The sequence below is a fragment of the Phoca vitulina genome, unplaced genomic scaffold (assembly GCF_004348235.1).
Source record: "Phoca vitulina isolate PV1807 unplaced genomic scaffold, GSC_HSeal_1.0 scaffold2, whole genome shotgun sequence".
Lineage (NCBI taxonomy): Eukaryota > Metazoa > Chordata > Mammalia > Carnivora > Phocidae > Phoca > Phoca vitulina.
In genome coordinates, this window is record NW_022589705.1 from 24,030,644 (window position 1) to 24,043,132 (window position 12,489).

General features: G+C 43.2%; 1 protein-coding gene across 6 annotated transcripts in view; it reads left to right on the forward strand.

Moving 5' to 3' along the window:
• The window catches only part of BCAR3 (BCAR3 adaptor protein, NSP family member), a 239,328-nt gene that overhangs the window by 147,381 nt on the left and 79,458 nt on the right, over positions 1–12,489 (forward strand). The window contains exon 1 of one of the 6 annotated variants that reach the window (XM_032423406.1): positions 7,890–8,405. The exons of the other annotated variants lie outside the window; for them this stretch is intronic. The gene's annotated coding sequence lies outside the window, so the exon portion shown is untranslated. Of the gene's footprint in view, positions 1–7,889; positions 8,406–12,489 lie in introns of those variants that run through there. 6 annotated transcript variants of the gene reach the window in all.

Below are 12,489 nucleotides of genomic sequence, written 5' to 3' on the forward strand. Positions count from 1 at the left end.
GTTTGGGGTGTGCTAAGTTCAAGAGGCACGCATGTCAAGTGGAGGTGTTAACTGGTCAGTATTATGAGCCTGGAGCTCTGGAGAGAGATCTGTGCTAGAAGTTACAAAGTTAGGAGTCTGCATAGACGTGAAATTAAACCCACGGAAGCAGATGTCCTCACCAAGGGAGAGAGCTGTGTAAAGCATAAAGGGAAGGGACTCTAGGACCCAGCCCTGAGGAACCCCACCACATCTGTTCCAAGGAGCCAGCCATGGAGGCTGAGCCTTGGGTTTGGAGGGGAGCAGAGAAATGAGGCAGGAGCTGCATAGGGGTACTAGTCAAAGGAAGGGTTTTCTTCTTAAGATGAGAGACAAAATTCAATAGGAAATGATCTAATCTTTTAAGCATATAATAAAACAAAACATATTTTTTCATTACTTGAGTCTCTTTATAAAATGTTTTTGATTTAATTAAAGCAGACATGTCCCCAGGGCTACCCTCTCTGTGGGCTTGTGTCAGCACAGTGATGATGCTTCCCTACGGGGGTCTCACATGGTCCCTGATGACTCTATGGACAGAGGAGGTAAATGGATGACCGTGGGGGACATCTTTTGCCCGAGGGGTGATGGCTGCTTTTCCAAGGTGGGCAGCCCGCCTTGAGGATGGCTGCCTGCCCTGGAAGGCAGGTTGAGGGCATGTGTTGTATCTGTCTGGCTTGGTGAAATCTTTCCTTTTAGAGGTCTTGAGGACTTTATCTCAAAGCCACACCACTCTTATTCTGCCTTTCAATTAGTTGAGAAGAAACCTTGACAGACACACTGTTTTAGAGAGGATGAGGAGCGGCTGGGGGCGGGGCGGGAGAGGGGGGATGGGACTGGGGGAGTGAGGAAGGGCAAATAGACACCAGCCAAACAAAGCATCTGCTTTTATCAAAAGTGCTGTGTTTGACAGACTGAAGCCTGATGAGTCACTGATGCCAGACCCTCTCTGCCTGCCAAGAGACACACTGGCCGTGATACGGTTTTTCTTATTCTTACTCTATTCAGTTTGACCGACTGCTGCCAAGTTAAGATTTGAGCTGTAGCTTTTAGCTTAATGCTGTCACTGGAATTCTGCTGAGCACAGGTTAACCTCTGACTATGTCAAGTTTTTATCAACTAGCTTAGCCTTGGATTCCTGTATAGACTCACCAGAGTGTAACCTGTGGGATATTTAAATGATGCCTTTTTTCACATGATCAGGGAATCTGCCTGAGGAGGTGGTTTAATTGCCATCCTTTTAATATACATCATGAACACATGAATCAGGCATTGCTGTATTTTCAAATGAGGTAGAAACGGACTCACAGAAGCAGGAATTGGCTGCCGAAGTGAAAGAAGCAGGAGTATTATTATAAGTACCCAGGCCTTAGACTCTCTGATAGCCAGGGAGGGAAATGTGTCCTCATCTGGAGTGTACCCTGGGCCTTAAGAAAGATTCCCAAAGTTGAAGGAAATGCTAAAGCTGATCGCACGGCCTGAGGCTCTGCAAGGGAAACACAGTTGAGGACAACCATAAATAGCGTGCCCAACACAGTTCAAAGGAGGAACAGGTAGGTGACCGTCCCGGTCGTTCTTGGTTTAAGCTTGTGTCTGCAGGACTGTCTGGCTGGGTCCCCCTAATGCGTCGTGATGAGCCAGGGCCATTCTGAATTCATCCACGGGTACGTAGAACATGGCCCGTGTGCCTGCCTTTGTGCTGGGTGGTAGAGCTTTAAAGGCAGACCAGGGGCTGTGTCTGTGTGAGGAGTTCACAGCCCTAGGGAAAAGGGGTGCCCCTTTTGAACCCTCCGACCTCACCAGCATCTGTTCTTTCCATCTTTTTTTGCCGCTGACCTAACTTCCCATCCATGGGATAGCCCTTCATATCACTCCCTAGTTCTATAAACAATTCTGCTTTTCTTGACCTCTGGCCTTAACATGTTTCCAGGTATCACGTTTCCAGGTATGCACATCCTTGACCGGGTGGTTGAAGATGGTGCTTTCTAGATAACCCTTCCCCGGGGCCTGCCTGCTCTGTGCCGCCACTTGCTCTGGGCCGTCCTGGCCTCGGACCAGGCCCAGGAAAGCTTGGGCCATGCAACCTATGCAGCCAAGGGGTATATCAGAGGGTGGCTCCGGGCTATAAAAGAAACAGAGTGAAGGGTGAGCAGAGGATTGTGAAAAATGCTAAGGGTAACAAAAAGGGCTTTCAGAAATTATGCTTGGAACAATAGAACCAGAGAGAGGGGCATAGGAGAGCAACCAAACTGCTGAGCCTCTGTCCGGCTTGCATTTTTTTTGTCAAGGAAATGACTTTTCTGACTGGAAAGGGTAGGATGCGGGTAAAGGAAGAGAACTGTCAGCCTGGAGCAAAAGAGGCCATGGCAAGAGGCTCTAATGCAAAGCCCCAAGGCCGCAGAAGACAGAGGGAGCTTGAGGCTGAGACCCAGACCAACAGCCTCGGAGGAATGCGGACACACTACAGGGAAGATGTGGACAGAGGAGTATTTCAATTTTCAAGAAAGGAACTAGAGAGATGAAATTAACCTGTAAAATGATACAATTGACCTGATCTCAGGAAATATCTTAAAAAGATTATTAGGACAATGAGTTTTGCATACTTGGTGGAGGAAACAGCAACTATTAGTATATTAGCAGGGCTTTGCCAAAAGCAAGTCATACCAGATTAATTTCCTTCCTGGGGTTATTTGTTGGGAGGTTAAAGGAAGGTTGAGAAGGTGTATAAGCAGATGTCAATCACTGGTCATAGCCGTCTGGTGAGAGGCGGGCCAGGTGGTAGTAGATGAAGCATGCTGTGGGCTGTGTCCTGATTGACCCATGTCTTGGCCCACTCTAGCCAATTTTTAAAAATCGTTTAGACAATGATATTGACATACAGATCACATTGGTGGATGACATGAATCATAGGAGAAAAATATGTCAAAATGACAAATGAGATCCAAAAAAGATCTTGGCGTTTGGAAAGAGTAGACCCAATCTAATTGGATAAGACTCTAGTGAGAGGCAAAGACTTGCACCAGAGTCCAAAAACAAAGTCAGGGTGTGGGGTTTGGGTCATAGCTGCGTGTGAAAAATATATGCAGGATTTGGATAAGTGCAGCTCAGAATGAGTCAGCAGGGTGTTATGGTTGTCAAAGAAGCAAATGTGATTTTAGGAGCATTAATTGAAGTTTAATATTTAGACGAAGGGAAGTGGTCACTCTTGGCTGCCCAGATCACAAATCTGGCGAATTGTTTTTAGCTCTGGTTTTAGACAACCAGAAATGGAAAATGCGTTCCCCTAGAGCAGTGAGCTTCTGCTGAGGCCACTCCTCTGCTCTGAAGCAGATCTTTTGGTTTAATCATTAAGGAATATCCCTGAGGTTTAATGTACCAGTGAAGAGGAACTTCTCATGTCATATGTTAACCCTGGGAGGAAATTATAAAATATGCACCAACCATAATCCTGTCAACTCCTAGTGAAGTCGACTTTAACAAATAAGGTCAATAAATATGTTGTGAGATGTGGGAAAGTGACTCTCTTCTCAATTATTTTGCAAGGTGTTGAAACCAAGTATATTTCCCTAGGTGCACATCTAGAAGTGTTATAGTTCTCTGTTTTTAAAGCTACATCCCGTTTAAAATTAGCAAAGACTTGGGACGCCTGGGTGGTTCAGTCAATTAAGCATCTGCCTTCGGCTCAGGTCATGATCCCAGGGTCCTGGGATCGAGCCCCACATCGGTCTCCCTGCTCGGTGGGGAGCCTGCTTCTCCCTCTGCCTGCCACTCCCCCTGCTTGTGTGCACTCTCTCTCTCTCTCTCACAAATAAATAAAATCTTAAAAAAAAAAAAAAAAGACTATATACATAATATGCCCTGCCTAGAGTAGGAAAGTACCTCTTTCCTACTCTTTGGGACGGTTATGTGATTCCCCGCATCAGTAAGGAACCTGTCCATCTAATCACGTACTAGTTTGAGATTTTTCCAAGAGACACCATCTCTCTACTCACCAGGCCAACCCTGTTTGAAGCATCCATTTCTTCTCATTTTCCCAGAAGCTGATGGACATGGCCCTGTAGTAAACTCTCTGTCCCTGATGAACTTCAAACATGGCATTTCAGACATGTCCAGAGAGATTCATTTTCAGCAGGAAGAGCCAGCCCCTCGATGTCACTTTGAAAACATCTGATGTTGGGCTGGGGAGCCAGGCACAGCCCTGACAGCAGCGACGATCCACAGCCGAGAGGGTTCTGCCTGAGGCCACCACAGTTCAGACACAGGCTTGTGGCTAAATTAGCTCCTTAATGTGGAGGCCCATCAGTTAAAAACATTTCTCTCTTGTTTCCTCTTGTTCCTTCTCTCCTTCCAATGTTATTCTTCCCTTGGTGAACCCAGGGATTTGTGGCAAAGGGAAGGGTTGGGGTCTAGGCCTTTTGCACAGTGGAGAGGAAACACACACATGCATGCACACACACACACGTGCGCGCGCACACACGCACACACTTGTTCATTCATTCATTCAAACCAACACTTAGCAAGCCACTGTGCCCTGGGGATACAAAGGTGAATAAAATAAAATAATAGTCCCTGTTCTCAGTGAGCTCATAGTCTAGTAAAGGAGATGGACAGGAGTACATGTACTGTATTGAATTATAATGATTTGTCATAAGGTTTTATAATTAAAAAAGGAATTCTGGGGAGATGTTATTCTTTGAGTTGTAGGGGGCAGGGGAAAGAGTGGTCAGAGAAGGTGGGAATGAACAGGAAGATGGTGGGGACTCAAAGCCTCTTGGTTCAGGGAATTCTAAACAATTTAGATTTACTGGAATGTAAGGAGCAAGGTGAGGAATTGAGGCTGGTGAGATGGGCAAGGCTTAGCACCATGGATATCATCTAATAAAATATAAAATGAGAATGCTGGACTGTTCCACATATTAATTTTACCTAAAAGAACATGATCTAGTAAGAAATATTGTCCAGTGGACACAGAATCCTAGGAGATTTAAAGCCTATTGCCAACTCTTCCTTCCTGCAATCCTTCCGTCCCCACTTCTTCCTAGCCAAGACCCTGAGATGCTGATGGTACTTCATGATGGAGAATGGAAGATGAAGGTTCTAGATTCCAAGGCCATATCCACATGCAAATGGGCTGCAGCCACCAAGTTGCCAGTGGAGGGCAAACTTTGTCCCAGTTGTTGGGTTCACCTTCCCTGATTGTGGGGCATGCCCTGGTCATGAGTTGGTTAAGAATGGTAAACCAATAGACCTCGAGGGTGCAGTGATTTCTCCTCCTTGGCCCCACTACTTCGGGTAAACGGAGAGACTTGACCTACTGGTCCCACATATCTCTTTGTCTTGCATTTCAGTTAGGTGTTCTAGGAATGAGTTCATTTGTGATCAGTCAACACCCACAGAGCAAGAACTCCAGCTTGGACATACAAGCCTTTTAGCCCCAACCCTCAGTAAGTTTTAGATAGAAGATTTTTGCACAGTGCTTCATATCCAGGAACTTTACTCTACTTCCTTATAAGGTCTACATGGATTCTTTGTGTTCTAAAGTAGACAGCATTTGTGAATCATGACAGTTTTGTTCTCCTTTTTCCGGTTCTTATACCTTTTTATTTCTTATTTAACTGTACGTGCTAGGACCTCAGGACAAGTGGTGCACAGAAGTAAGAATGGACATCCTTGTCTTGTTTCTGATTGATGGCTTGATTTTAGTAATGATTATAATACTTTGCCATTAAAAATAATGCTTGCTGAGGTTTTTCGTAGATACCCTTTATCAGGTTATGGAAATCCTTCTGTATTTCGTTTGTGAAGAGTTAGCTTTTTCCCTGCTAAGATCCTGGAAGGATGATTTTTTTTTTTAAAGTACTTTTTTCTTCCATTAATTAGATGCCTCAAATGATTTTTCTACTTTAACATGTTGATGTGGTAAATTGTATCAATAGGTTTTCACTATTAAACTGATCCTATATTCCTGGAATCAACCTAGTTTGATTATGGTGTATATTTATACATTGTTAGAATTAGTTTCTTAATATTTTATTAGGGTTTTTTTTTTTTTTAAATATCTATTCATGTGCGAGACTACCCTATACTTTCCTTTTATTGACCTTGTCTGCTTTGGGGATCGAAGTTAAAATATCCTCTTTTTCTTTTTTTTTTTTTAAGATTTTATTTATTTATTTATTTATTTATTTATTTATTTAATGAGAGAGAGAGAAGCAGAGGCAGAGAGAGAAGCAGGCTCCCCAAGGAGCAGGGAGCCCGATGCGGGGCTCGATCCCAGGACCCCGGGATCATGACCTGAGCCGAAGGCAGATACCCAACCATCTGAGCCACTCAGGCGCCTGATTTATATCATTTTCAAGTAACACTTCCAACATTTGGCAGAACTTGCTAGATAGTAAAACCATTGAGGCCTGTGGGAAGATGTTGAACTACTGATTCAGTTTTTCAAGTGGTTATAGAGCTATTCAGATTTGTTTCTTTTTGAGTCTCTTTTAGTATTTTTCTAGGAATTTGTTCATGCATAAAGGTGTTCATAGGATTCTCTTCCTGGGCTCTCTTCTGTCTATGGCTACGCCCTCTTGTCGTTCCTGTATTGTTTTGTGCTTTCTCTGTTTTCTCCCCAGATGACATCTGTCAGAGGTTCGTTTTATTAGGCTTTCCAAAGAGCAAGGCTTTATTTATTGCTCCCCTGTTGTATCATTGTTTTATATTTAATTTCTCTCCCTTATCTCTGTTCTATTTTATGTTTATTCTTTTAACTTAAGCTGGACACTTAATTTCAGTCTTTTTTTTACCCTAAAAATAACTATTATGGTTGTACATTTCCTTCAAAATACCACTTTTATTGTATCCTATATGTGCTATATTCTGCCTTCTGAAAATCTGCTTTGTGAGTTTACTGTAGTTAGCAGTTACTGTGTTTAGTGATGCACAGTATTTGGGCTTATAGCTTCCTCTTACTCTGTCTGTCCCAGCTGTACATTTTTTTAAACTATGGGTTTTTTTTAATTGCCTTATTTTGTATTTTTAAAAATACTCTGCTTTTCATTTAGTGGTCACTTTTTAAATACAATTACTTTATAAAACATAAAGTAAAACAATACCTTTGGTGTCCCCTTAGTTTGTCTTTTAAAAAAAATTGTGGTAAAATGCACATAATATAAAATTTACCATCTTAGCCATTTTTAAGTGCACAGTTAATGAATGATACTAAGTACATTCACACTGTTGTGCAGCCAGTCTCCCCAACTCTTTTTATCTTGCAAAACGAAGTCTGTACCCATGGAACATCTCCCTGTCTCCTCCCCACACCCCAGCCCCTGGCAACCACTATTCCTCTTCCTGTCCCTGAATTTGACTACTCTAGGCACCTCATGTAATTAAAATTGTCCAGAGGCACCTGGGTGGCTCAGTCAGTTAAGCGTCCAAGTCTTGATCTCAGCTCAGGTCAGGATCTCAGGGTCATGAGATCGAGCCCTGCATCCAGTTCTGCGCTCATTGTGGAGTCTACTTGCCCTTCTCCCTCTATTCTTCCCCCTACTTGTGTGTGCGTGCTCTCTCTCTCTAAAATAAATAAATAGAATCTAAATAAATAAATAGAATTGTACACTGTTTGTCCTTTTGTGACTGGTTTACTTCACTTAGCACAAAGTCCCCTGTTGTAGCCTGTGTCAGAGTTTCCTTCCTTTTTGAGGCTGAGTAATAGTCCATTGTATATGTATACCACGTTTTGTTTATCCATTCTTCTATCAATGGATGCTTAGGTTGCTTCCACATTTTGGCTTCTGTGAAGAATGCTGCTAAGAACACACATGCACAAATATCTCTTCGAAATCCTGCTTTCAGTTCTTTTGGGTATCTACTCAGAAGTGGAATTGCTGGATCATATGGTAGTTCTATTTTGAATTTTGTGAGGAACCCCCATACTGTTTCTCCGAGCAGCTGTACCACTTACGTTCCCGCCAACCGTGCATAAGGGTTCCGATTTCTCCATCTCTTTGCCAGCACTTGGTATTTTTTTTTAACTCCACAAATGACTCATTCGTCTTGTTCTGTACCATCCGTGCTGGTTTGGAGTCACCTACATGTTGACCAGTTACTGTGTGCATCATTCACTCTTAAATCTTAAGCTGTTCTTCTGGTATCCTTTTCATTCTTCCCAAATGGTGTTCTCTGTCTTTATCTAAAATTGTCTTTATTCACCCTTGTTCTTGGTAGTTTCACTGGGCAGGAAATTTTGAGCTCACTTTCTTTCCCTTCTGGCTGATGAAGACCCGCTGCCGACCTAATCCTCATTGCTCAGAGGGCAACCTTCCTTTGCTCTTTGGCTGCTTTTATCATCTTCTCTCTGGTTTTGAGGGTCTGTAGTTTCCCTGCAGTGTGTCAAGGTGAGAATGTATTTTTGTTGATACTGCATAGGATGCATTGGGATGCCTGAATCTGAGAATGGGCATCTTTCATTTATTTTGAAGCTTTCCCATCATTATTTCTTTGATGATTGCTTTTTCTCTCTCTTGATTCTCTTCTTCTGGAGTTCTGGTTAAATGTAATTAGGCCTTCTCATTGTACCTTCTACATCGCTTTTATATTTCCCATCCATCACCTTTCCTCTCTGTGCTGTGTTTTGTATAGTGTCTTTTTATATTTGTTTATGGTTTCTTCATAGATTTGTCATATTTTCTTAGGTCATGTTTAACCTGTTATGTAGCAGATTATATATTTTAATCAGTTCTTAAAATTTTTATAATTGCCTGTTTATTCTGAGATCACTTTTTGATTCCGCCTTTTTTTTTTAATCATACATTGTTATTTTATAGCCTGTGTCTGATATTCCAGTATCTGAAGTCTTTGAGGATCTCAGTCTATTGTTCTTTCTGCTGACTTCAGTGGTTGGGGCTTGCTTCCATGTATATGTGGTTATTTCTGAAAGGAAATTTATGTTTGACCACATTTGTGGATATCCTGAGCGGCATTCTGTTGACAGAGTTTTCCCCCCAGAAAGTATTTACTTTTTCCTTACTAATGGCACCACCAACCCAGAAACTTTAATTTCTCAGTTTTGGATTCTCTGTCAAAGCAGGTAGTATAAATTTGAATCCCAAGCAACATGAAGGCAGATCTGCAGTTACAAGTTCTTAGGGGAGACTCTCATTACTGTCATTTTTTCCCCATCAGAATTTCTGGTGGAGACAGTAGGTTTCCTTCTTGGGTTCCCCTTGCTAGAGAGCATGCTACCTTCTTAATTTTTATGTATGTATTTATTTTTGCATATTCTTTTTGTAAGGGTGGTTTAGTCCCATTCTGATGGCTTCATGGTTAGCTGCTGACTTCTGTGGACCTAGGGCTTACCCTCCCTGCTTTGCTTTTTACCCTCTTGTTGTTCATGTTTTGTGTTCTTGATTTGTTCTCTGTTTCTGTATCTGTTTTTTATATGTCTGTGCTTCTTGAGGACTTATCTTTCTAGTGACTTCCACAATGCACTTGAAAATATATTTGTAATTTATCATTTAGTTTTCAGAGTATCTGGTCTCCCGTATTAAGCAAATCAGAGTCCCAGAATAGAAATTTCTAATTTTCTGAGGCTTTATTTGGACTATATACAAAGGTGGTTTTTTTGTGGTTTAAATTTTCATTTGTCCATTCTTGCCCTTGTTTATTTATTAATTGGCTGCTGTGTGATAAATACAGTTCTAAGGGCTTAGTATACATTGGTGAGCAAGACAGAAGTAGCCCCTACCCTCATGGGAGGGTATAGTCCCATGGAAAAGACATAAACAAGCACTGGTTGCTCACAGTGGTGGTGGGGCTGATGGAGAAGACCAAAGGATTATGTAAAACAGGTATTCTCGGCTGGTATCTATCTACACAGCTATCTTGTTTTGTTGTTCTCTGTTTCCTTCCTGAGTTAACTATTTTTGTCCCTGTGAGGGGATCCCTTAAATATTTGTTACATTTCCTCATACTTTATGGGAAAGATTTACATGTTCATAATTTGGAAGATGTGAACGACCCTTCTGAAAGTAACTTACCAGTTGAAAAGGAAGGGAGTTTATCTGAGACATTCAGTAGCTGAATGGCAGCAATCATATGTGCACTGCTAACCATGGAAAAAGGGTGGGAGTGGAGCAAAGTCTTATAGATAATTCAGATCCCGGTATAGTCTTAAAAGTTTGTGTAGTATAGTGCTTGAAGCAAAGGTTTTTGCTAGTTCATTCTTAATGAGCATATTGAGATGTGCTAGGCACCATCTACTTAGTTCCCTTAGAAAGAATTCAGCAAGTGCCCTTGTCTCTCTCTTCCCTTTCACCCACCAAAGCCGGTCATTTACCACCATCTGTCTTTTCTCACTTAGAAAAGTCTCCTAAATCTGTACACCATCCCCGCTCCCTCTATCATTATAGCCCAAGCCTCACCCTGTCACCTAGACCTCTCTAGCATCCTCTCCTTTGGTCTTCCTGACTCCATCTGGCCCCCCACGAATCTGTTTTCCACACCAGTGCAGGGGGATTTTTCTAAAACACAAATCTCTGGTTCTTCTGCAGCTTAAGATTTTTCAACAAATCCCATTGCTTTCCTAAGTCTAGACATGTTTACATGGCATCCAAGCCCCTTATGCTTGGCTCTGCCTCTCTTCACCGTGATCTCCCAAACCCCCACCACTCCTGAGCCTCCTCTAACCCTGTGCTTCCATTACTTGTTCTTTTATTCATGAATTCAGCAAATTGTTACTGGGCAACTGCTGTGTGAAGAGCACAGGGGATACCAAGGTGAATAAAGCAGAGAAAGCCTCAGTCTTGCAGGATTATATTCCAGAAAAAAAGACCATGAGCAAATAAACATTTCATATAATATCAGATAATATGGGAAAAAATAAAGCCAGATAAGGCCAGAGAGGGTAGTGGTGGTGCTTATTTAGGTAAGTGTTTAAGGAAAGCTTCTCTGAGGAGGTGTTATTTGAGCAGAGACCTGAATGTTGTGAGGGAGTGAGCCTTTGAGAACCTCAGGGAGAATGTTGTAGGCAAAGGAACAGTAGTAAATGCCAAGCCACAGAGGCAGCGACCAGCTTGGCATGTTTGAGCACCAGAAAGAAAAGTCAGTAGGCCTTGGATGGAATGAGTGTATTAGTATGCTTTTGCTGAGTAACAAATTGCCAGAAACATGGTGCCTTAACACCTGTTTATTACCTCACAGTTTCTGTAGGACAGAAGTCCCACAAAGCTCAGCTGGGTTCTTGGTTATGGGTCTCAAACTCAAGATGTCAGCAGCTGGGCTCCCATCTGAGCCTCTGGGGAAGAAGCTGCTTCCACAGTCATTCAGGTTGTTGGCAGAACTCAGTTCCTTGTGGTTGTAGGACTGAGATCTGTTTCCTGGAAATCTGCTGGGGGCAGCTCCCACATAGAGGCCGCCTGAAGTTCCGTGCCATGGGCCTTGTCACAGGCCGTGTTGTAACGTTGCGCCGCCAACAGGCTCCTTCATGTCCAAGCGCCCTCGCTCTGCACGGCAGGCCCACTTGGATAGTTGCCAGATCTTGAAATCAGCTGACTTGAGGCTTACATCTGCAAAATCCCTTCACAGCAGGACTGAGATTGGTGTTCGGTTGACTCTCCAGGGGATGGGGCTTTTGTTGGGGGGACAGCTTTAGAATTCTGCCTACCCCGGTGAGTTTGGAGAGCTGGCGGGGACCATGCCAACCAGGGCCTTGGAGGCTCTGGTGAGGACTCCACGGTTTTGTTCTGATCGGATGGGAGTTATTAGAGGATTTTGATTTGGGGAAGGATCATGCTGGCTGCTGTGGAGATGGTGGAGCTGGAAAGGTGTTGCAGGCGTCCTGGTGAGAGATGTTGGTGGAATGACTATGGAAGCAGAGTGGAATTACTCCTGAATGCTGTGGTTTCCCAAGTGCACCACAGTGTCCCATGTCCCCATGTGTTTGCACATGCCTCTCCCATTGCCTGGACATTTCTCATCACCACCTCCCTCTCAGCTTCTTCGCCCAGTGAGTCCCTACCCAGCCCTCAAACCTTAGCTCAAAGGTTGCCTGAAAGGCCCCTCCATGGTGTTTCCTTCCCACTGACACCAACTTGAGTTGTGCTGGGTCTGTTGATCTGTCTTCCCCACTTGCCTGCAGCTTCTCCGGGAGTACAGCCTTTGTCCCTGATTCCTCTGTTTCCATTGTCTGGCCGACAGCATAGCATGTTGTAGATGCCTGATGATGTTTGTGGGATGAATGCAAGAACTATAGAGATACTGGGAATGAAGTAGACTCACCACTACTCTTGGGTTGCTCACCTTGTTGAGGCGAGACCTTATATAAATAAATATACAATAGAATGAACCAGAATGCAAATACCATGCCATGGGCACAAAGGAGGGGTGCCCACTCTGTGGATTACTGGCGTGCATGGAGTTTAAGGGGAGCCTTTATTCTACTCAGTCTGGAACAGTTGGATCTAGTTTCTCACATCCCTCTAT